The 23,463-nt window shown below is 48.0% G+C and overlaps 1 protein-coding gene across 9 annotated transcripts in view; it reads left to right on the top strand.

The window, feature by feature from the left end:
• The window catches only part of GPAT2 (glycerol-3-phosphate acyltransferase 2, mitochondrial), a 1,263,238-nt gene extending 1,244,432 nt beyond the window's left edge, over nucleotides 1-18,806 (top strand). For all 9 annotated transcript variants that reach the window (XM_085634201.1, XM_085634205.1, XM_085634208.1 and 6 more), the window contains one exon: nucleotides 18,617-18,806. The gene's annotated coding sequence lies outside the window, so the exon portion shown is untranslated. The remainder of the gene's footprint in view (nucleotides 1-18,616) is intronic.
• The last annotated feature ends 4,657 nt before the right edge of the window (nucleotides 18,807-23,463 follow it).

Raw genomic sequence — 23,463 nt, 5'->3', positions numbered from 1 at the left:
GTCGGACCCGGTGGAACAGACCACGGTGAGTCCTATGGGTGGGGGCCACCCGGGACCATAGAACATTATTGGCCATAACAGTTAGGAGTGCAGGCCGTATCCGAGAGGCTCCTTTGATAGAGGACTACATAAGGTGTGGTGCCCCCGCGGCCTGGCTTGGCCTTGGTGAAGAAACTTGAACTGGGGTGCGGCTGGGACACCGGAGATAACGCGACCTGGACAAATCTCGATAGGGAGCAATAATTTTATGAGGCTTGCACGGTGCCATTTCATACTCCTCCCCCCAACACCGGCAGTGCCACATGGTAGGAGACCGCCAAAGAGTGAGTGAGTCTGGGACCTGAGGCCATTGTACCCTGGCACGGGAGAGTAACGTGGTAGCCCGGCCCCCCCCGAGCAGTAAATAGAACATGAGGCACACATTGGGGAATTATGGACTCAATCTAAAGCCCTGTACCCCCGGTCTGAGGGGACTCTGAGGGGACTTTAATTTACTATGGAGTAACTCAACAGCGCACAACATCCTAAAAAATAAAAAAGGGGGCCTACAGAGAACGCAGACATGGTCGCAGGGGAACAATAAGAACCAACCAGAGGCACTTCACGGGCACTCTCAGTGGTGTCTGTGGCGGACGTCAAATGAAGAGGTAATTTTCAAACCAAATACAGTAAAGTGGGCGACGCGAAGAGTGTCTACAATAGGACATAGGGACTGTCTCAGTTGGTCTACTACAGGCAGAACACCACAAGCTATTAGATAAGATAAAAACAGTGGAGAAAATAATTGAGATGATGCAACCAGACTGCAATGCCACGTCCGGTCGACTGGACGATCAAGCGGCAAGGATAGTCATCCTAGAGCGACGAACAGAAGATGCCCAAGGGAGAAACAGACGGAATAACATCGTGGTGGTGGCAATTCCTGAAAACAAGGAACACCCAAACATGTTGGCCTTCCTAGAGGACTGGTTAAAGACCGTTGTGGCCCCTAAATGGCTCACATCCTATTTCGCACTGGAGAGGGCACATAGAGTCCCGTCGCGCCCACCGGCTCCGGGCAAGCCCCCTAGGCCGGTTGTGGCGCGCCTCTTACATTACAAAGACCAAGGCATTCTGATACAACAAGCTCGCACTAATGGTCCTTACAACATGGACAATAGCAGAGTGTCCATCTTTCTGGACTTCACAGCCAGGGTGCAAGCTCTTCCTGCCTACTTTTTGGAGGCCAAAAAGGCACTGAGAGAAGAGAGAATCATATACCCCCTGCTGTGTACTGCAAAGCTGTGAATTACGTTAGACCGATCCGCGCACATTTGTGAATCGCCAGAAAAAGTTTGGTCCTAGCTAGAGACATATAAAGGGGGGGCCTGATGACTCGCATGGATCCAAACTCCCCTTGCCGCAACGAAAAAGAATACACCGCTCGGCGAAGAGAGCCTCACTACGGAAACCCACTGCATCGCAAACGGCACAAACCCTGCAAGCTGTGGCCCTGATACACCGCACAGAGAACAGTCTCTCCGATAAGACTTCGGAACGCAGTGTAGGCGACTCTGGGGCTTCGGCTGGAAGTGAAGCAAACCTGCCGGAAGTTACTTTGCAAACAGCTGATGGTATTATCTGATGTTGGCGGTGATGCCCCGGATTGAGGTGAAATGATTAACGGACTGAGAAGGCTCTTGGTTCTCGGCAGTGGGAGGGACTACGGTCCCTGCCAAAGATATGGAGGCCTGAGCGGACGCCATCCGCGACACTCAATTTCCACGCATCTCCACCAAGAGAGACCTGATCCGCGGAGACAGTAGGACAATCTTGTACTAATGTTTTTTCTTGTCTACAGGTTTGGGCGGCCAACCGTTGCGGAGCTGCCCACGGGAAAGGGAGTTAACTGTTAGGGAATTGTGGTGGTCTCTGATGGATTGCTATTATGGTATGCAAGGAGGTCTATACGAGTTGGCGGGGGCCTGGAGAGGGCAAGAGGGGAGAGGTAATTTACAGTGCACCTTACTATGCAGTGAGTACACCATGATATAAAGATGCTTTCCTGGGACGTAAGAGGTATGGGGTCAATGTCCAAGAGACTTAAAATACATCGTTATCTCATACGCCGGGGTGTACAGGTAGCGATGCTACAGGAAACACACCTAACACTGGAAGAGAGCACACGACTTAGACGCAGATGGCGGGGAGAGCTATACTGTACCACATACTCTGCATTTTCCAGGGGAACCCTTATATGGATTAAAGCAGGTGCCCCCATTGAAGTGAGTAAGGTCCTCACAGATCCAGAGGGTAGATATGTCCTGCTCAACGGGAGGATATCGGGTAGTCAACTCTCATTCAGGAGCACTTATGCACCAAACCACGATCAGATTCAGTTTTTTCACTGCCTATCAAAACGCCTCTCTGAGCTGGACACCTCTTGTATAATGTTGGGGGGGGGGGGGATTTTAATTGTGTCACTGATATAGGGATGGATAGATGGACCCCACCGTTGAATAGCACCCCAGTAGCTAAGGTGACCAAGGGTTTTCAGGAGTGGCTAGAGGGTTAGACATGTATGTTTGCTCTAGGGCTTAGGACAATCCATCACTCACAAGGAATATTTGGGGCATACTATATCGGACCACAACCCCCTCTTGTTGTATTTTCGCCCATTACTAGAGCCCTGGCTGACCACCACCTGGCGACTAGACCCTAGCCTGTTGGAGGATGGTCCGTTCCGCGCGTCCCTACAGACGCCCATAGAACAATTTTTTTCAGGTCAATCAGAATACCGCCACCACCAGGGCAATAGAATGGGAGGCTTTCAAGGTGGTTCTGCGTGGACAATACATGGGCCACAAATAGGGATGAGGAGGGTAATATTAGAGGAGATCATTGCTTTGGAAGCCCAACTACAAGTGAAAGAAACCCACTTGCTCAATGATGACGGTGCCTGGGATAAATTAAGTGACGTGAGGAAATAAACACGAGGCAGCACTAGAGCGACTTAAAAACTTAAACATACGCAAATATAGGGGACAAATACATATGGAGGGAGGTAGGGTGGGCAGGCTGCTTGCATGGTTGACTGGGCCGGAACATGGGAGGTCCTCTATATCCCAGATACAACTATCAGATGGAGAGATTACACATCACCCTAAAGAAATAAACCAAAACGCCTCTCTGAGCTGGACACCTCTTGTATAATGTTGGGGGGGGGGATTTTAATTGTGTCACTGATGTAGGGATGGATAAATGGACCCCACCGTTGAATAACACCCCAGTAGCTAAGGTGACCAAGGGTTTTCGGGAGTGGCTAGAGGGTTAGAATATGGGGGATATTTTGGAGACTGCAGCTTGGAACCGAGAGAGGTTATTTTTATTACTCCCCACTGTATAAGTTACATACCAGGCTTGACATGTACGTTTGCTCTAGGGCTTAGGACAATCCATCACTCACAAGGAATATTTGGGGCATACTATATCGGACCACAACCCCCTCTTGTTGTATTTTCGCCCATTACTAGAGCCCAGGCTGACCCCCAACTGGCGACTAGACCCTAGACTGTTGGAGGATGGTCCGTTCCACGCGTCCCTACAGACGCCCATAGAACCATGTTTTTCAGGTCAATCAGAATACCGCCACCACCAGGGCAATAGAATGGGAGGCTTTCAAGGTGGTTCTGCGTGGACAATACATGGGCCACAAATAGGGATGAGGAGGGAAATATTGGAGGAGATCATTGCTTTGGAAGCCCAACTACAAGTGAAAGAAACCCACTTGCTCAATGATGAGGGTGCCTGGGATAAATTAAGTGACGTGAGGAAATAAACACAAGGCAGCACTAGAGCGACTGAAAAACTTAAACATATGCAAATATAGGGGACAAATACATATGGAGGGAGGTAGGGTGGGCAGGCTGCTTGCATGGTTGACTGGGCCGGAACATGGGAGGTCCTCTATATCCCAGATACAACTATCAGACGGAGAGATTACACATCACCCTAAAGAAATAAACCATGCTTTTCAAACTTACTATGCCCAGTTGTATTGTGAGCCTAGACTGCAGCAGAGGGAGACCGTAGCAGGTTACTTAGCACCCCTCCCCCACACGGCAATATTACCAGACCAACGAGCAGCCTTGGGGGGGACAGATTACTGAGATGGAGATCAAGGCAGCATTAAAGGAGATTGTGTAGGGGAAACTCACAGTCCTGAAAGGCTGCCGGTGGAATTTTACTCCATATATGCCCAGCCCCTAGTGCCAAAGCTAGTAGAGATGTATACCAAAACATGGGAGGTGGGCGGAACTGCCCTCTTGGACCAGGGACGCCCTGATAGTGCCCCTCCCCAAAACTAAAAAACCACATCCACAGGTGTCAGACTTCTGCCCACAATTGATGCTTAATACCGACTTTAGGATTCTGAGTAAGATTTTGGCCGCACATTTAATACCTTACATGACTACCCTGATACACACGGACCAGAACAGGTTTGTGCCAACTGAATCCACTTCTGAAAACCTACGAAGATTGTTTTCTGTGGAGCACCATCCAGACAGAGGACAATACCCAGATGCATTAATAGTATCTATTGATCTAGAGAAGGCCTTCGATTCGGTAATATGGGACTTCTTTGAAGGCACGATGGAACGGATGGGAATGGGGATAACTGGATCAGATGGGTGAAAAATTTTTATACACTCCCAACAGCACGGGTGAAGACAAACTGAGTGATTTCAGAACCATATCAGATATATAAAGGCACCAGACAGGGATATCCTGTGTCCCCATTGCTGTTTATAGAACCCCTGGCGACGTTATTCCGACAACTAGAGGGCCTCCTTGGAGTCAAACTGGGACCCACACTACATATGATCTCCCTCTATGCGGATGATTTATTATATATAAAGGATAGGGGCGCAACAGGCCCTAACAGTGTTAGATGAATATGCGACCTTAGCCGGCCTCGAAGTTAATGAATCTAAAACCTATGCCTTCCCTCTACAGGAAGACCTAGTACAGGCGGAGACAGTTCCGACAGGTTTGGTGTGGGCCCCTCGCTCATTTATGTCCAGGATTTCCATAAAGTGGATGACTTACTCGAGAGCAATCTTAACCCGATTATTAGATCATTGAAAACGTCTGTGCATTTCAGGTGCTCTCTCAAACTACCACTGATGGCTAGAGTGGCACTCTCAAAAATGGTTATGCTACCGAGATTACTGTACCTCTTTGTGAACCTCCTGGTGGTGATATCGCCGAGCTGGTTCGCGGACCTGAACCAGCTGCTTAGGGAGCTGATCTGGGATGGTGGACAAAATAGGGTAGCCCTGGAAATAACGCAAAGAACAGCCGAGAACGGTGGACTGGGCCCTGTGAATTTCGAACTATACTACCTGAGGGTGCAGCTGCAATGGCTGGCTCAGTGGTGGGATGGTTGAAATTCAATATACTTGAGAGAGATGGGCAGGGAACGCAACTGGGATTGATTAGTAGCCAGAGTAGTGCATCAGAAAGTGAGCCTCCCCCACCCCAATGTGCTGCTGCAGACAGCCTGGTATTGCTGGAGGAGGTGCCTCCGACGCACGGGAAAGGGACATCCCTATGCGCCAGAAAGCCCACTTATAGAGATTCCATTTGGAAATCCGCTGACCCCCTACTCAGGAGCCCGATTAACGGCATGAACGGAAGCCGGAATCACCATGGTGGGAGATTGTTTCCACCTGGGAACGCTAATGCCAATGGACGAGCTGATGTCCCATTATGCCCGATCACAAGGCCAGTTCCTGACCTACCACTCACTGGCACAAACATTCCGTGACCTATGGCAAAGTGACTCAACGGAGCCCTCTACCCACAGAGTGCTCCAAACGCTGCTAACATTTGGGGCCGCTCAACACTTAGTGTAATGGCTATATCAAGCACTACTCGAATCAGTTGCAAAACAACTAGATTGAAAGGATTTGCGGGGTGGGACCTAATAGGCATCTCCAGGGTCGGGGACCTCTGGAAACGGGGGGAGGTGATTCCGTTTGAGCAGTTGCAGACAGAATATCAGATGGAACGAACTGAATGTTTCAAATTTCTGCAAATACAGCATGCATTAAGGAAAGTCATACCTAAGGGGACCACCCTACCTGAATCCTCCCCACTTGAGGATCTTTTGCTCACAGACCACCTAGCCAAGAAAGCTATATCGTTGACATATCGTAAACTGGTGAACCATCAAAAAGACCCCACAGGACTCCTTAAAAAGAAATGGGAGGCAGAAGTAGGGGACATGGACGAGCACGAGTGGCAGGAAGCGCAGGCGTCCCCGCGGGAGGTGGCAATCCCATCCAAACTAAAGTTGGTGCAGCTTAAAATACTACACCGGATATACTACACTAGATCCACACTTCATAAAATAGGGAGGGCGGATACCCCGCTTTGCCTACGAGGATGCGGCCTCCACGGTACCTTCTATCATACCATATGGGACTGCCCTGACATTACTAGATACTGGGGGGAGGTTATGGCAACGGTCTCCCTAGTTACCGGTCATGATGTCCCCCCTGAGCCGCGGATGTGTTTACTGAATGTATAAGACGCTACCGATCTTAACCACGCCGACCAAACCTGGGTGGCCATGGGACCAGCATTAGCAAAGAGGAATATTGCACGACACTGGGGGGCGCAGTCAACACCCTCCCACGCGTGGTGGTGTCGTGACCTAAATGGCGCCATGATTGCGGAAAAGGTAGTATGTAGTAATAGGGGTTGCCCCCGGAGATGGCAGCGGATTTGGGGAAAATGGAACACATTCAGAGGTCATATATGCGAACCCCCTCTGTCGGACTCAGAGTCCGACCTAAGCGAATAGAAATAGGGGCATCATTAAACTGTAAAGGATGGCGAGATCAGAGAATGGGAAAAGCTCTACGATGCTACATGTGGTATATGTAAAGATGGCGTATAACTACAAAATAGTAATATTACGAATGTTACAACTTAAACAATATGATTGCAAACTGTGTCTTGATAATGAAGCCTGTACTACAAAAGGTGCACAATTACTGTTAATAAAAATTGTTTTAAAAAAAAAAAACTAGATTGCACTAGTGATAGATGGGAAGAGGTAATTGGGAAACCCCTAACAGATAAGGAGTGGACGCTGGTTCGAGAGGGGCCAAAAAGGTACCCAGAAACTCAAACCTCAAGACGATCCAGTTCAACGATATACACAGATTAAACGTAATGGGAGGGGGGGAGCGATAGATCCTGTGCCAGCTGTGGACTGATAGACTCAGGCTTTGCACATATGACATGTGAATGCATACATTTGAAGAACTTTTGGGGAAAGGTCCTGATGAAGATTGGGAAGACAATAGCCTGTACGTTCTTGAACACTCCAGCGATTTGTTTGTTGGGCCTTTTCCCCAAACCCAAAAAGATAAGGAACAGATTTACTGATCTCACACTGGTTCTGGCAAGAAGGCAGATCGTGCAGCAATGGCTAGCAAGCAATCCCCATCAATGGTAATCTGGGAGAAGAATGTTGATACCTGGGCTAGAGCAGAATTGAAGGCCCTCCAGAAAGAGGACTTGCAAGGGATACATAGGCATCGCATTGCGGACATGTGGGCGGAGGTGCTAAGAGATTAGGAGTCTCAAAATAACAAGGAACTAGACGGAAGCGATGATCTAGAAGAGGACCAGAGGGAAAACAATCCAGATATAGGACCCCTAGACCAAACAGGTTCCCTACAATAACAACAACAACAAATTACTACATAGACATGGAGGCTGGTCCTTAATCCAGGAGCCCCACTGCAGACCACGAGGCATACACATAGACACATACGATGGGGTAAACAAGGTACGAGACAATACACCACAAAGTTTGTCATGTTATTTGTTTATAAACGGACAGAAAATGTTGGAAAATGCAATAATTATAAAACTCCCTGGGGAAATTATAATGCGGAATGTAAAATTACTATGCGTACTGCAAACCGCTTTTCGGAGCAGAGATTGCAAGTTAAACCTGTCTGCCAATGTAACAAGTCCCGATATGTGCAGATATGCAACTTCAAGAAATGTTTTATGATAAACCGTATTTGTAAAAAGTATTTATCTAAGTGTGAAAAATCAATGAAGATATGTTACAAAAATTTTTTATGAAATTCAGGCACCTCCACAAGGGCTTGTAAGGGGGTTAGGAGCACACTACCTCACATCCCAACACCATTACTGGTATGCAGGAGCTCCGAAGTTCGTCGGCTTATGGAGCTCCTTCATGCCCTGAGTGGTATTGATATGAGGAACTTTGTGGCAGGATGTCCAGCAACCCCAGAAAAACAATTTAACACATTTAAAAATAGCTTAATATGGGGGCGTGGCTAGCAGCCAACAAGAATGGCCGCTGCCTGAACGAGCTCCGGCATCCCCGCAATCAATCCTGCTCTACCCGTCGCCATCCACACCCTGACATCGTTGGAAAACAAGTTACCTTACCCCCCAGAGACTCGATAGAAGCGGCGAAAAAGCGGCTGGGTCCGGCTCCTTCGCTGCGGCGTCTTGGCGGCGACGGCAATGGCGTGCGCCAGCAGCGTGGAAGTGCGGCACAGGATCGTAGAGGTTGCCGCCGTCACATGGAGGATCGACCTGGTGGGGAACTGAAGAGGCTTCTGCCCGATACTGGCCCCCGGAGGCGCCTGAGGAACAGCGGAGGACTCCCGGACCGGGCGGAGCTGCAGCGTAATAGCGGTCCTGGTGAGTGACGAGGTCACTGGAGCCCCAGGCTCGGCGGCCCTTGTGTGGTGCGGCCGCGGGCAGAGGGTACGCGTGGTGCCCAGGAGACGGGAGCCTGAATACAACTCCGAAGGGGGGGCGAAGGCGAGCGGGGACCTGGCGCCACACGAATTAGCACACCCGTAAGAGCCTGGGACAACGAGGGGGCGTGGCGGCCCCAGGCTCACGAGGATCGACCACCAGGACCTGCACGAGGCCCCGGCTTGGGCCTGCAGTCAACAGGGGGTGCATGAGGCCAAAGCGGTGGAGGAGACACACGGGGGCCAGGCAAGAGGTGGCGTCTGGTAGGGAGTGCTACCGTGCGACCTCGACGGTGGTGATCTGGACAGCGGAACGTGACGGGACCCACCTGGTCAATAGAGCACGGTGGCATAGTGCAGTCGAGAGCACACGGTGACAAAGATACTGAGAAACCACGGGCACGGGATCCTTGGACATGTGCAAATATAGGAGGCGATCTCTGGCATGTTAAGCGGCTTATAGTAGGACCTAGAACTACTCCTACATGTAGAGCTTGGGCAGACAGCTAGACACGGCAGTGACTTTTGATTTATATATCAACTCAGCCCACAGGTGGTGGAAGACGGCTGTGAGGGGTGCCTGTGGCTGGGGGTGTTTGGCCCAGAGGACCTCGGGTGCCTGTGCAGGAACAGTGGACTCACGGACAAGCAGTATGTGGTAGGACAAAGGTCGGTGGAGGGCCTTGGAAGTCCTGTAACTCCCAATAGTAAAGACAGGTGTCTGCTGTGGAAGCCGCTGCGGGAGCTTAGGAGCCCTGACTCTGGGAGGCACCACTGAACCTAGATGGAGATGGTGTGACGGTGGGCAGTGGACGGAGTGTGGAGGGGCGACGGCTACCATGCCGAACGAACAAAGGGGCGAGGAGTGGAGAGGCCCAGTCGGACTACGCCATTCCAGAGTCTGACGCCCGATACTCACAAGGAGAACCCGGAGGCGAATCGCATAGGCGTAATCACCCACGTTTAACGATTTGCGCTGGACTGGCGGAAGCTGGCCTGTGTCCTCACCTAGTGGGTCTCTCATCGCAGTGCTTCCATGGCGTCAGGAGGGAAAGGGGCTAAGGCGAACGCCCAAAAGCAACTGGCTAAATTCGCGTGGTCCAAAGGGGAGGACAAGGGAGATTTGCCGCAGCCAGAGAAGGGGGAGGGGGGGCGAAGGCCTCTCAATAAGGACCGGAGCCGACTCTGCATGATGTCATGGCGGCTATCAACAGTGTGCGCGCCTCAGTGGACTCAGTTACAGTGGAGGTATCTCTCATCCACGCTGACTTCCGGAAGTTAGACGAGAAAGTGAAAGAGCTCAAGGTGGTCACCAGTGCCCTACAGACAGATACATCGGAGCTACAGACTCAGATGCTTGAATTGAAGGCGAAGCAGGAGAGGATGGCACAGCAGCTTGATGACTATGAAGGCCGGGCCCGCCGCAATAATATCCCCATCTTTGGAGTTCCAGAAAGAACGGAAGGGCCGGCGGCAGACCTCTATGTCGAAGACCTAATTACGAAACACCTACAGCCTAAGACCCTGTCCAGTTACTTCTCCATTGAAAGAGCTCATAGAGTGCCAGGTGGAAAGCCAAAGCCGGGAGCACCCCCGAGACCCCTTATTGCTCGGGACAGAGACATCATCCTGCAAAAAGCGAGATCTAGTCCCCCACTGAAAATAGACAATTATGAAGTGACATTTTTTCCGGACTTCACGGCCAAGGTCCAAGCCCAATGACGCAGTTTTCAAGCGGTTAAGAGGGAACTACGGGACAGGGAGGTGAAATACGCGATGTTATTCCCTGCGAAGCTGCGGGTGGAGTCAGATGGCAAAGTGTGGTTTTTTGATTCACCGGATGCAGTTTGGGACTGGATGGAAGGATGGACTACGGTGGGCACCCAGAGACGAGAGCGTCCGGACAGATCTACCCAACGCAGGGGTTTTTGTATAGACGCTGCCACGACTGGTCCTGTAGTGAATGAAGGACTACAGAGGGAGCAGGCCTGAGGACCCTTGGCGTAAGCGGTGGAGAGCTGAAGCCCAAGCGAAAGTGCAAGTAGGGGGGAAGCGGGTGGGGGTTGATCTATTCAATGGGAACGAAACCAACACTGACGGGGACTGGCTGCTAATTTTTGACTTCCCTGGGGATATCTGATGTGATGTGAATGAGTCTGGACAATATGCTTAGTGGATGGCGAGAATTTATAGGTTCATTGTGATGTGAACGGGCGGGGATGGGAGTTGTTCACCCCGTGCATTTCTAGCATTTCAGTGGGGGAGAGAGGCACTCTGCCATGTTCGGGAGTGGGTAGTTTTGAATCCACGGGCGGGGGGCAGGGAGGGGGGCAGCTGTTGAGGGGTTGGGAGGTGGGGGGGTTTGCTCGGGTCTTATCTGAGGGACTGGGGGGCGGGAAGGGGGGTGGGCTCCAGGAGGCCTGGAAGTTGGGAAGGTGTTTTCGTTTTGGAATGTATTATTGGTCAGCAATGTGATAAAGTGTTTCGAGAGGATACAGTGGACAGGGTCAACATTGGAGGGCAGACAGTGAGTGGGCGATCTCAAACTTCTCCTTGCCTAGAGATGATCCGAATATGGGGAAGCGATGTGATACGTAGCAATGGGGGCAGATAGAGACCGAACCCTTTCTATAATGTCCTGGAATGTCAATGGAGTCGGTGATAAGATCAAGCGAGGGATAGTCCAACAGTACCTTAAGAGTCATTCACCCGACGTGGTCTTGCTACAAGAGGCGCACCTGGTGGGTCAAAAAACCAAGGCCCTCACTAGGTGGGGTTACAAACTTCTGATACACGCAGACTACACCACGGGCTCTAGGGGAACGGCCATTTTGGTTAAAAAAAAACATGCCCCTCATAGTACATAAGACATGGGCGGATACAGGAGGACGTTTTGTGGGAGCCGAGGCCCAATGGGAGGGAAAGAACATTAATATCCTTTCGGTGCATTTGCCACCTAGTCTGGGCAGGCCGGCATTGGCGGAATTGGGAAGGAAGCTGACCGGTCTCCGAGAGGGCACATTTATTATGGGGGGTGATTACAATATGACCTTAGATGACACCGTAGACCGCCACCCACCGAAGTCAAGAGAGAAAGCTAATGCTCTCATGGCTGACTTTGTGCAGGCACTGGGTCTAGTGGATGTGGGTCGCGCACTCCACACGACGGGGAAATTATTCACGTATTTCTCTAGTGTTCATTGTAGTTTATCACGTATCGACTACTTCCTCACATATCTGCCTTCGATAGGTAATTTCGCCCAATATAAAGTTCTACCCAGGGGCATCTCGGACCATTCCCCGGTCTGGATGGAACATACGCATCGGGAACGAGCAGCACGCTCCACCATTGTCCTTAATCCACGGCTCCTACGCGTACCTGACATCAGAGAAGAACTCCGCACGCAAACGGAGAACTATTTTACTGAAAATGTGGGCTCAGTCGAATCCGCGCAAGTACTCTGGGAATCGTACAAAGTGGTTCTTAGGGGGCAAGCTCTGTCTTTAAAGAAGGGCTATATCACCAAGAAGCGTGAACTCTTGGCCAAGGTAGAGTCCGACCTCACTGAACTAGAGCGGGAGCATTCACAAGATCCCTCACCGACCACAACTCATAGACTCCAACTGAAGCAGGATGAATACAGGATAAAAACAAGGGAACAGATGGTGGCTAAACACAATTCCACCCAATGTAGACTATATGAACTTGGGGATAGTGCCGGCAGGACACTGGCGTGGCTGGAAAGGCGCGAACAAGGGAATAGGTGGGTACATAAACTGACGACACCGAGAAGCGAGGTAGTGCTGCATCCACAAGACATAGCGGAGAAGTTCGCTGATTATTTTGAAACGGTATACTCCCCCTCCACAGGCTACACGGCGGAGGACTCTCGTAGGCTTCTAATCGATAGCCGGGTACCGAGCCTCTCGGATGTGGAAAGAGAGACCCTGGAGGCCGACCTTTCGAACGATGGAATAAGCAAGGCCCTAGGGCAAATTAAGTCAGGTAAGGCGATGGGGCCTAACGGGTTCCCGATAGAGTTCTTGAAAGCCACTGCCTCCTTGACTGTGCCACACCTGAGAGCCATGTACGAAGAAAGTCTAGAGAGGGGCAGTTTACCAGTAGACCAGCGACTGGCCACCATCGTGGTCATCCACAAACAGGGCAAGCCACCAGATGAGTGTGGCTCATATAGGCCGATTTCGCTGATTAACGTGGAGACAAAGGTGTTGGCAAAAGTCCTGGCGAATAGATTGGGGACTGTCATTACATCTCTGGTCCACCCAGACCAATTGGGCTTTATGCCAGGGAGAAATACGGCACTTAATATACGGCGTCTCCATAATGTGATGGCTCGTAGGCAATATATTGAAGAGGATGCGGCGGTGCTATCTCTTGACACCTCCATGGCATTTGACTCTATTGAGTGGCCATATCTGTTCGAGGTCCTGGAACGGGTGGGACTGGGCCACAAATTCATAGCTTGGGTATGGGGTGTTGGGACAGGTGAGCGTTAATGGTTACACATCTAGGACGTTCGAGCTGCGGAGAGGTACTAGACAGGGGTGCCCGCTCTCCCCGCTGATATTCGCCCTCATGCTGGAGCCCCTCGCGGACTGGGTCCGTAGAGATGTGATGATACGTGGGTTACATTGGAAAGTGGGAGTGGAAGATCGACTCTCCCTGTATGCGGATGATATACTCTTATACCTAGCGTCCCCATACAAATCGATCAGAGTTGTGCTAGACATGTTTACGAACTTTGGTAAATATTCGGGATACGTGATCAACTGGCGCAATTCCGTCTTATTTATGTTGAGGGGGGAAGCTCCTCGTGTACCGGCAGAATGCGCTGTAGCAGTCGCAACGGAGGGGTTTCGCTATTTAGGGATATTTGTCACATCGGAACAGGCCTGTTTTTACAGCTCCAACCTGGCCCCACCTCTGGCTCGGTTACGAGCAGACGTGAAGCACTGGAGGACTTTGCCTTTGACGTTGGTGGGGAGGGCAGCACTTTTTAAAATGTTAGCCCTTCCTCGTTTTCTCTATGTACTGCAAAACTGCCCCCACAGAGTCCCAGACTCGTATTTCAAAGCGGTTGAGGGGGAGATCCGCACGCTGCTGTGGGATGGCAGGGCCCCCAGAATAGCACAGCGAAAATTGACGAAAGGCTGGTACGACGGGGGCATAGCACTCCCTGACATACAACGCTACTACTGGGCGGCCCATTTGGCGACCGTCAATCATTGGATATATCATCCTCCAGATGATCCAGCGTATGTCCTGGATCGGTGCCAAACGGACCGCTCAGGATATCTGGGGGCCCTGTACACTACGGGTGGGAGAAACAGGAGGAAATTTTTGGGCCCTACCCAACATACATTGGAAATTTGGCATACGGTTACTTCTCGGCTGGGATGGACGGGTGTCCTCTCAAAGGCCACGCCATTGTGGGTTACCCGAAAGCTAGGTATGCTGTGCCATCAGCCTGGATTCGATAAATGGGACCTCATTGGGATATCGGTAGTGAAGGACCTGGTTAAGAAGGGCGCAATAATCACCTTTGGTGACCTCCAGAACCAGTATCATCTGGCACAAGGTGAAATGTACAGATATCTACAGATCAGACATGCGATCCAGTCAGCATTTCCTTCTCTTAAAGATATTCCGGACTCGTCACCATTGGAGGATCGCGTATTAGACGGGCCCCTTAGCTCGAAGGCAATATCTCTAACTTATAAGAAGTTGAGTAATAATTTGCCGGATACTTTCCCGAAGCTTAGGGAGAGGTGGCAGGCTGACATTGGCCCCCTGGATGACGAGGACTGGCAGGCAGCACTGATGTCTCCCCGAGAAGCGGCTATCACACAGAGATTCAGGCTGATCCAACTTAGAATACTCCACCGATCATATATTACAGGGAAAGTTAGGAATAGGAGCCAAACCCGATGACCGATGTATTAAGGGATGTGGTGGACAGGCTACATTTTACCATACCATATGGACCTGCCCTCAGATATGCACCCTGTGGGAGGACGCTTCAGGCCACATGTGCAAGGCGTTGGGGAAGGACATAGAATTCACACCGCAACTGCGATTGTTGAACATATGGGGAGAGACAGACCTGACGGAAGTTGAACAGCAATTCACGTTGGTAAAACCAGAGCTGGCTAGAGGATGGGGGGGAGTGGGCTTGCCACTCGCCACTAAGTGGGCCAAAGAAATGGACAGATGTATGTTGGCAGAAACCGAGGTGTTCGAGGCTAGGGGATGTCCAAACAAATGGGATAAGAAATGGTCACATTGGAACAAATATCGGGGGGATCTATGTGTGTCGCCGGTTATCGAAATGGAAATGCATAGGCAGGTGGGTTCTGCAGGAAATGTTTAATATGAACAAAGGAATTGAATGTCTGCTCGACTGTTTGTTGAAAGTTTGAACATATCGTCCAAACCATACATGTATCGCTATGACTGAAACCAATAAACAAAGATAAAAAAAAAAAAAAAAATAGCTTAATATAGTGGCTGAATAGAGTAAAAGTAAAGCAAGGTTTACGTTTTCAATCTCAACTGACTCAATCTGTCATGACCATAGATATGTCACATGAAATGTTGGGGAGTCTGCGATCAAGGTTTACAAAGGGCCAATTGTGAGGCTAGCAGAATTACCTTTAAATCAGTGTGCTGGACCTCCTGGCAGTCTAAAAGAGACTGCATGTTCTCCTTCCAGGACTACACAATTCGCCAGGGATAGTAAGATGGGACAACTAGACTTCCATGTTTCACATCATCAAGCAGAGTGCACAAAGTCTCTTGCACTGTCAGAGAAAGCACAGCTCATTTGGTTTAGGGCACTAAAACACAGAATTTGTTTGAGGGCAGAACATCTCCCAGGAGTCGTCAAAAAACTAGTTGATCCCGCTCAGCAAGAAAACGTCTGTCTTTTACAAATGGGAGCTGCAATAGGATCTGGCAACCATCATGTTCCAGCACAGTGGCCACCCAGCATTAAATCTGTTTGCAACACCATCAAACAAGAAACAGGTATTTTGTCAGTGGGTGGTGGCATCTGGGATCGAGGGAAAATGCATTTTCGTTCTTATGGTTCAAGACCTTTACTTACAATTTTCCTTCCACTGCTTCCCTTCGTCCAAGGAGTTCTCTGCAAAGTCAAGAGAGAGCCCTAATTGAGCCAGCCAGTATTGGTTCCCTCACCTCGTTCATCTCTCCGAAGCTCCACCCATCCCTCTGGGAACACATCATGACCTACTGTCAATGGGAAACAGCCTTTACACCGCGGCTTGAACCACGCTGTGCTTTAACATCGCAGTCCAAACCACCACCGCGTTTTTGCAACACATTCCTTTACCACCTAAGTCATTACAACAATTTGCCTTAAGGAAAGCGTTGTTAAATTGATTTTGGAATTTAAGTCCAACACTTATCCTACTGTTGCACAGACTGCAGTTGGATTAGTAAATTATACTATTCCAACTCCAGAGCTTTCCCTAAGGCAAGTCGTTGTAACGACTTGCATGGTAACAAAATGTGTTTAAAGATGCATTAGTTGTTTGTACTGCATTATTAAGGCATGCTTGCTCAACGCCTGCATGGTTCCAACGTAAAACCACTGTCTGTGGATAATGGTCAGATTCTCCACTAGGACCCAGCCTCCTTGGGTTTTTCTACAAGACTCATCAACACTTGGAGTTTGCATTTAGATATTTATTTATATTTCTCACACCTTTGGCAGATCGGAGGTTCACCAACGCTCATCAAGCAAAATGTAAGCACTTCTATATCGGGCAATAGATTCCACCTAGTATTGGTACAACCCTGCCAAATGTTACCCTATCTCCTGCATCTGGCAAGTATGGCTCAATAAGCGTTCTCTTAGTGGCTGTTCTGATTTTGATGATCTTCTGAATCCTCATCAAACCATTCACAAAGCTGCAACAAATTTGTGTTATTGAAAACTGCTGTGCTGTTGGCCTTCACATCCACTAAGCGAGTCTTTGAAAGTCACACTTTCACATTCACCACACCCTGCTTTCACTTCCATAAAGTTCGTGTTTTTTTTGTCACCAATTCAAAATTCTCAAAGCATTCTTCCAGAACCCTAACACATGCGCTTACCGAGCGCTGAACTCATGAAATATCCGCAAATGCTTGATTGACTGTACCAAGTCCTTCCGTCAGTCTGAGCAGCTCTTTGTGGCTCTTGTAGAGCTGCAAAGTAGAGGAGTCGCCACAACTTCAGAAGACATTATTGCCTGGATTTGGACTCTTTCAGGGAATCCACTTTTGGTCAAGTGGTTTTGCATTATCTCTTCCACTAAGGTAAGTCTTGATTCAGTTATGCATAATCCACTCCATAATGCCACAGAATGTTAAGGAAAAAATGTATATGGATTATTCACTGGATACTAATTGCTATTCTGATTCAAGCAGGTGAATCTATGAAAGATCCCATGCTGAAAAAAAAAGGTCACTTACCTTTAACCGTAGTTATTCAGTGTTGCTATTTTTCTTACCATAGCATGTGATTATTTCTCCTCCCCGATCAGAGGCTCTTTAAAAATATATCCTTTCACACCAGTGCTGTAGAGATCTTATGGATAGAAGCGTTTTGGGTAAGTGAAGATCAGTGCACTCTCACATCTTTGGTTGAAGGCCAGGTGTTTCTAACAAGATGATTGTGCTACCAAAGTAACATAGTTTTAAACTGTTTCAAATATACTTTCTTTGTATCACAATATACATTTTACCGGGAGCTCAAAGCTTGATGACAGGGAAATATTGAAACATGTGAATCCATGAATGGTACATATGCTGGTGAACTGTTGTTAAAGGTAAGTAACTTGTTTACTATCTGCAACAACAGATATATTTGATCAGAAAGGGCAAAAGACCAAGAATATAATGGGTGTTGGGAAGGAATATTCATCGTGTGGCCTTTTATTATGGGATATAAAATACCTTCTACCATACATAAAATAAATTTTGCAAGTCACCCCAGAGTTTTGTGCACACTGAAAGGAACTCTGGGCCCAATTAATATATTGGAGGTATGTATACTCTGTTGCAACAGAGTATACGTACCGACAATTTCAAGAACCACCTGCGTGATTTAATTGCAGGCAAACCTCCAGTTTGGCCACGGCGGAGACTACTTTGTCTCCGCTGTGGCCAAACATCTTTGATGGCCCTGAGGACTAAGGGCCATCGGAGAAATGGCTACATGGCCGCCCGCCCAATTTAAATGTGCGGACATGTAGTATTTTTTACTGCTTCTTAAATCGTTATATTGCTCCCCCTGCCAGGGAAAAGGACTCCCATGGTGATGGGAGCATTGTATTTTTTTCTTTTAAGAAAAAAAAATGCATTTTGGGACTTTCTTTTTGAAAAGAAAAAAATACTGTTTGGTACTGGGCTGCGTCCTTGTGACATAGCCCAGTAGCATATAGTACAATGCGTGTACAGCAAGCGGCATGACGGCATTTACTGCCAATCCCTTTGTAAATGATCTTCTGCTTGGCAATCATTTATAAATTTGGCGGTTGGTCTGTTAGTCATGGCTACAGCGTAATTTTCTCCGTCCTCATGCTGGCCACCTGCCGTTCTATAAATCAAGCCCTCTATCTTTAGCTATGCTTCTTAGGTTTGTCACAGAACTCTTAGGTGACTTGCAAGTAGCCTTACTTATGATGGAAGTACATTATTCCAAACATATTCTAATACTGAGCAAAATGCATGCTTTAGAGTTAGTGTAAGATTACCTTTGAAGATTTAAAATGTTTCTTTCTTTCAGGCTAAGAAACGATCCTCGAACAGCTTTAAGAATGGATACAAATGATGTTAGGCTCTTGCCCATGCAAGTGCATCTGTATACATCTCTTCACTTCTGTTATCCTGGCATTTTCATGTTATGACATTTTAATATTGAATGTTAAACTGGCACTGTACCGAACAAACTTTGAATAAATAAGATTTGCAAATGATTCCTGTTGTGGAAAATGTATCTTCTGTAAACTATGACCTTACTATTCAGCTTTATTGAAATAACCGTGGAGTACATTCCCACTATACAAATTTAATCAGGTGTGGAAAACCTTCCCGTGACAAACTGAGGCTGATGTGCAAGACCCTCACAGTGCATGGCCAGAAGGGGGCTGTGACATGGTGTTACTGCTATAAAAAAAGAACGAAGTGTGCAGGGCCATCACATTATCCAAAGCGAGAACCTGACTGTGCAGGAACTTGGGTAGCTAGGAAGGCATGTAAGACCTTCACAGTATTCAAACCCAGGATAATTGCCATGCAAGTCCTTTACGTTATCCAGATTGTTGGTGACTGTGATGGACTGGGGGGGGGCAACAAGCCTTTGCAGTATTTAAACTTTAGCTGATGTACAAAACAATACTTTTATTTAACTTGATTTTTACAAGCAGTTTGCAGTATATACAAATATAATTTCTTTCAGCATTGTATCCTTAATACATGTATTTGGACTGCAATGTAATAATTAAGTAACTCCCCTTCTCAACCACCACCTGTCCCTCGCCAGTCAAGTGGTTCAAAATGGTAAATGGTAACAAACATCTATGAGGTGCATTTTATACATATTAGGCATCTTACCGCTAAAATAAATACTTCCACTTGCTTCTCATATGGCCTGAGAAATTACCAGTAGGGGGCAGTAGTTCAGTCATTTACCAATTATTTTTGTGTTTATCGGTGAGCTGCCTAAAGTTTGACAGATGCTCCTAGACATGTGCCCCATGTCCACTGTGCCATAAATCACATCAATGATGAGGCCCAACAAGGCTGCAAGGGAGTCCTTTGCTCACTTTTAAGTCTTAGTTTTACAGCTATACCTCACTGACGAAGTAGGCCAAAGCTTGTGCGCGGATGCTTGTTTATCTGTCTGGAGTGGCCCTGGCCTGGCAGTTTAGGCTGGACTGTTCTTGTCAGAGCAGGACCAAGACTAACATGGCTGATCTCTGTGTAGTGGCATTGTGGGTGAAAAAAGTTTGTCTGGAAAATGACTAGGGATCACCATTGTTGGAGATTAATTCAGCCAGTTCTTCCATCACGTTGTTGATGTGGACGGCCTATGTGCAACGGCTAAGCCCAGCTGTAGGTTTCTTGATTATTGTGCCTCAGGACTCAAGGTACACCTCAATGACAAGGAGCAAGTATGCCAAAACTACTTTGGGATTACTTGTATTACCATCTGGAGATGAACTGGCCTGGCAGTTCTTGCTGGACTTCTGGTGTTGGAATTGTACCAAGACTAATTTGAACGTTGCTGGTCTTTGTGCAGGGTGGCATGGAAGGTGGAAAGGGATGGTCTGGAATGTGGCCCTGCGCGATCACCATGGACCGAGTTTAACTCAAGCATTCCTTTCATCACTTTGTTGATTTTCACTGATGATATGTTGAGCAGGTGTCTGCTGAGGCACAGTATAATGTTTGGAGTTTGGCTGGTGTGAAGAAGGTGCATTGCCAATAGTTAAATTGGGTGTATTTTAAAAGGGCATTGTGTGATGAGAAAATGCTCTCTTCAATTGTGCATCAGTAAAATCCTACCACTTGCCTGCAAAGGATCTCGCCTGCAACAGGACCTGCTCCTGATCTTGAATATTTAGAAGGGAGCAGTACAAAATAATGACTGGTTTGTGCCAGATGCCACTTCTTAGTGTATGATGTGAGAGCTGAACCCTAATAATTATCTGAACCCCAATAATTTATTACCCTGAAAATGTACTAAAATATTTTGGCTCCAGAAATCCTCAATTGATCTGGTGGTTAGAGACTGCACTCCTTATCAGGGAAATAATATGTTCGAGGCATGTGAGTTGTAGATCACATGCTTTGCATACTCCTGCCATCTAGTGATGGTCCGGATGTTTGCAGTTTCTTTTTCCTACGAAGAAGTCTTTCCAGTCACGAGGTAGGTGACTCCTCCTTTCGGTGATAGTGCACATGGGTATCAACTCCATTGTTGGATTGTTTTTTTCCGCCATCCGGTTCGGAAGTGAATTGCTCCAGTCCTACACCGTTTCTCGGGTTCCCCTTGGTGCGCAATCCACTTACCCTCAACAGTATTGTTTTTCGATTGCGTTTCACATTCTCAGCGTATCCTATAGATTCTGAAAATCTCTTTTGATCGTAAACCTTGTTAAAGGCCGTTGGGCCTAGCCGCGTCACGCCTGCTCGCAGTCAATGGAACAGACTCCAGTTAAATTTTGTCCTCGATGTCGCGCCAATAATCCGTGCACCAACTCACACGAAGTGTGCAACTTGTGTATCTCTCCGAACCACAACAAACAACACTGCAACGTGTTCCGATCTTTCTGCTTCAGAAGACGCTCCGTGACTGTCGGGCTTGACGTCACGAAATGCATCAACATAGCGGCTTCGCTCCGGATCTATTCAGAGAAGATTTCGACCACAATGTCTTCGACGCTCAAGGAGCCGAGGAAGAACACATCTCCCTGTCAGAAGGCAACTCCGACATTAAAGAAGACATCCCGCAAGGTCAGCATACCATGAGTACCGATGCTCTCCTGCCCCAAACTCTGTCCGATGTCGGCACCGAGAACAGGTTTCGAACATCCCGCCTTTGGGCCTGGCACCAAAACAAATACCAAAACCTTCTGGCTCAGGATCAAGTCGGCCCCATTCGGACACCTAGCCGAAACATTCGGCACCGAAACATGTTATCGTTATAATCTCTTTGGTGCTGAAACCTAAATCATCTTAGGATCCAAACACTTTGGCACCGAAAACACAGCTCTAAATAGACTGTCACCAAATGAAAAAACAGCTCCCACTCCATCCAAGGAGCATTGTTTTGACGTCCCACCTTCCAACCCGGTCCCAAAACAGAAAGAATTAGTAATTAATCCCAAAACTGGATATATCCATGCAAAATTGCCAGTTAAACGCAAGGCAGAAACAGAGGACACTTACCACATTCCTCTTGAATGGAAAAGTGTTGGTGCTTACCCTTCTGTTCCTCCTCTAACACCTTCTTCGCCACCTGACTCAAATTTGCTTTATAACACCCACAATGTTACCACAATCACCTGACAACCAGGATGACGGGTTATGGGGATGGAGCAGATGACAATAGTCCTGATCCATGGGACGATTATAATATGGACCTAAATACAGACAATGACCCAGACTTATACCCATCAAAACCCTCTCCACCTGATGAAAATGTAGGGTATATAGAATTGATCAATAGGGCTGCTGAATATCATGGAGTTCAGCTTCACAAAGAGTCTGTTGAGAAGGATCTTCTGTTTGAACTCTAAGCTCTTCACAAAGATCCACTCATACACTGCCCATGCTTAAGGGTTTGCTTAAACATGCAGATGACATTTTTAAAGACCCCGTGCGTGCAAGAATCCTTACACCAAGGGTGGAAAAAAAATAAACCAGCACCTACAGATTCAGTTTATATCAAGGGTCAATTACCATTAGACTTCCTAGTAGTTTCTGACACCCGTAAATGGAAAAACTCACAGATGTCAGGAGATGCTCCTCCTCCAGACAAGGAATCTGCGTAGGCAGCCAATCACTGGCGTATTGCCAATACTCAGGTTCTTTTAGCCAGATATGTTAGAGCGCATTATGACGAATTGGAACAATTACTCCAATTTTTACCGGACGAAAATAAGGCTGAGGCACACAACCTAGTTCAGGAGGCGAAACTCATTTCTAACACCTCCATTAGGTGTGCTTTAGATGCAGCTGACACTGCCGCTCGTGCAGTTAACACCAGTGTTTTGCTAAGGAGACGCGCCTGGCTCAGAATTTCAGACTTTAAGCCCGAAGTCAAAGCTTCTATTTTAAATCTACCCTTTGACAAAGAGCATGTATTTGGTCCTGTGGTAGACACTTCCTTGGAGAAGATGAAAAAGGACACAGATGTTGCTAAATCCATGGGAGCTCTGCAGTCCCCATCCAATCGGGGTTCTTTTCATCGCTCCTTCTACAGGGGGGGCTCCGAGAACACATCCACAGACAACACCTCAATATCATTCAAAGGCAACAGTCAGTCGCCCTCTTCAAGAGGTTACTTTCAAGGTGGGTTTCGAGGCAATAATGGCAAGGGAAGAGGTAAAGGTTCCACACCACGCACTTCCCCTGCAACAAACAAACAGTGACTTGCCTCCACTTCCCCCGATCATTCCACACCTGTCGGGGGACGTCTCTCTCAATTCCTCCCTGTCTGGCATACAATAACTTCAGACGATGCATCCTAGGAATAATCCAATCTGGTTATTGCCTGGAGTTTACCAACAATCCCCCAAACATTCCTCCATGTTCACACAAAATGTCACCAGAGCATCTACACCTCCTCAAACAGGAGGTTCACAATCTTCTTCAAAAAGTAGCTATAGAGCCCGTACCATTACAATATCAAGGGTCCAGCATGTACTCCCTATATTTTCTCATACCCAAAAAGGACGGCTCTTTCAGGCCTCTACTGGACTTCAGAGGACTAAATCAATATATTCACTCAGATCACTTTCACATCCAGACTCTACGACGCAGGAGTTCAGGACAACGCCCTCGACTGGATCAGATCCTTCCTGACGGGCCGAACTAAAAGGATCAGACTCCCTCCGTTCCTCTCCA

The sequence above is a fragment of the Triturus cristatus genome, chromosome 11 (assembly GCF_964204655.1).
Source record: "Triturus cristatus chromosome 11, aTriCri1.1, whole genome shotgun sequence".
Classification (NCBI taxonomy): domain Eukaryota; kingdom Metazoa; phylum Chordata; class Amphibia; order Caudata; family Salamandridae; genus Triturus; species Triturus cristatus.
Note: the sequence above shows the minus strand (reverse complement) of the source record. Positions and strands in the feature narration are given on the sequence as shown.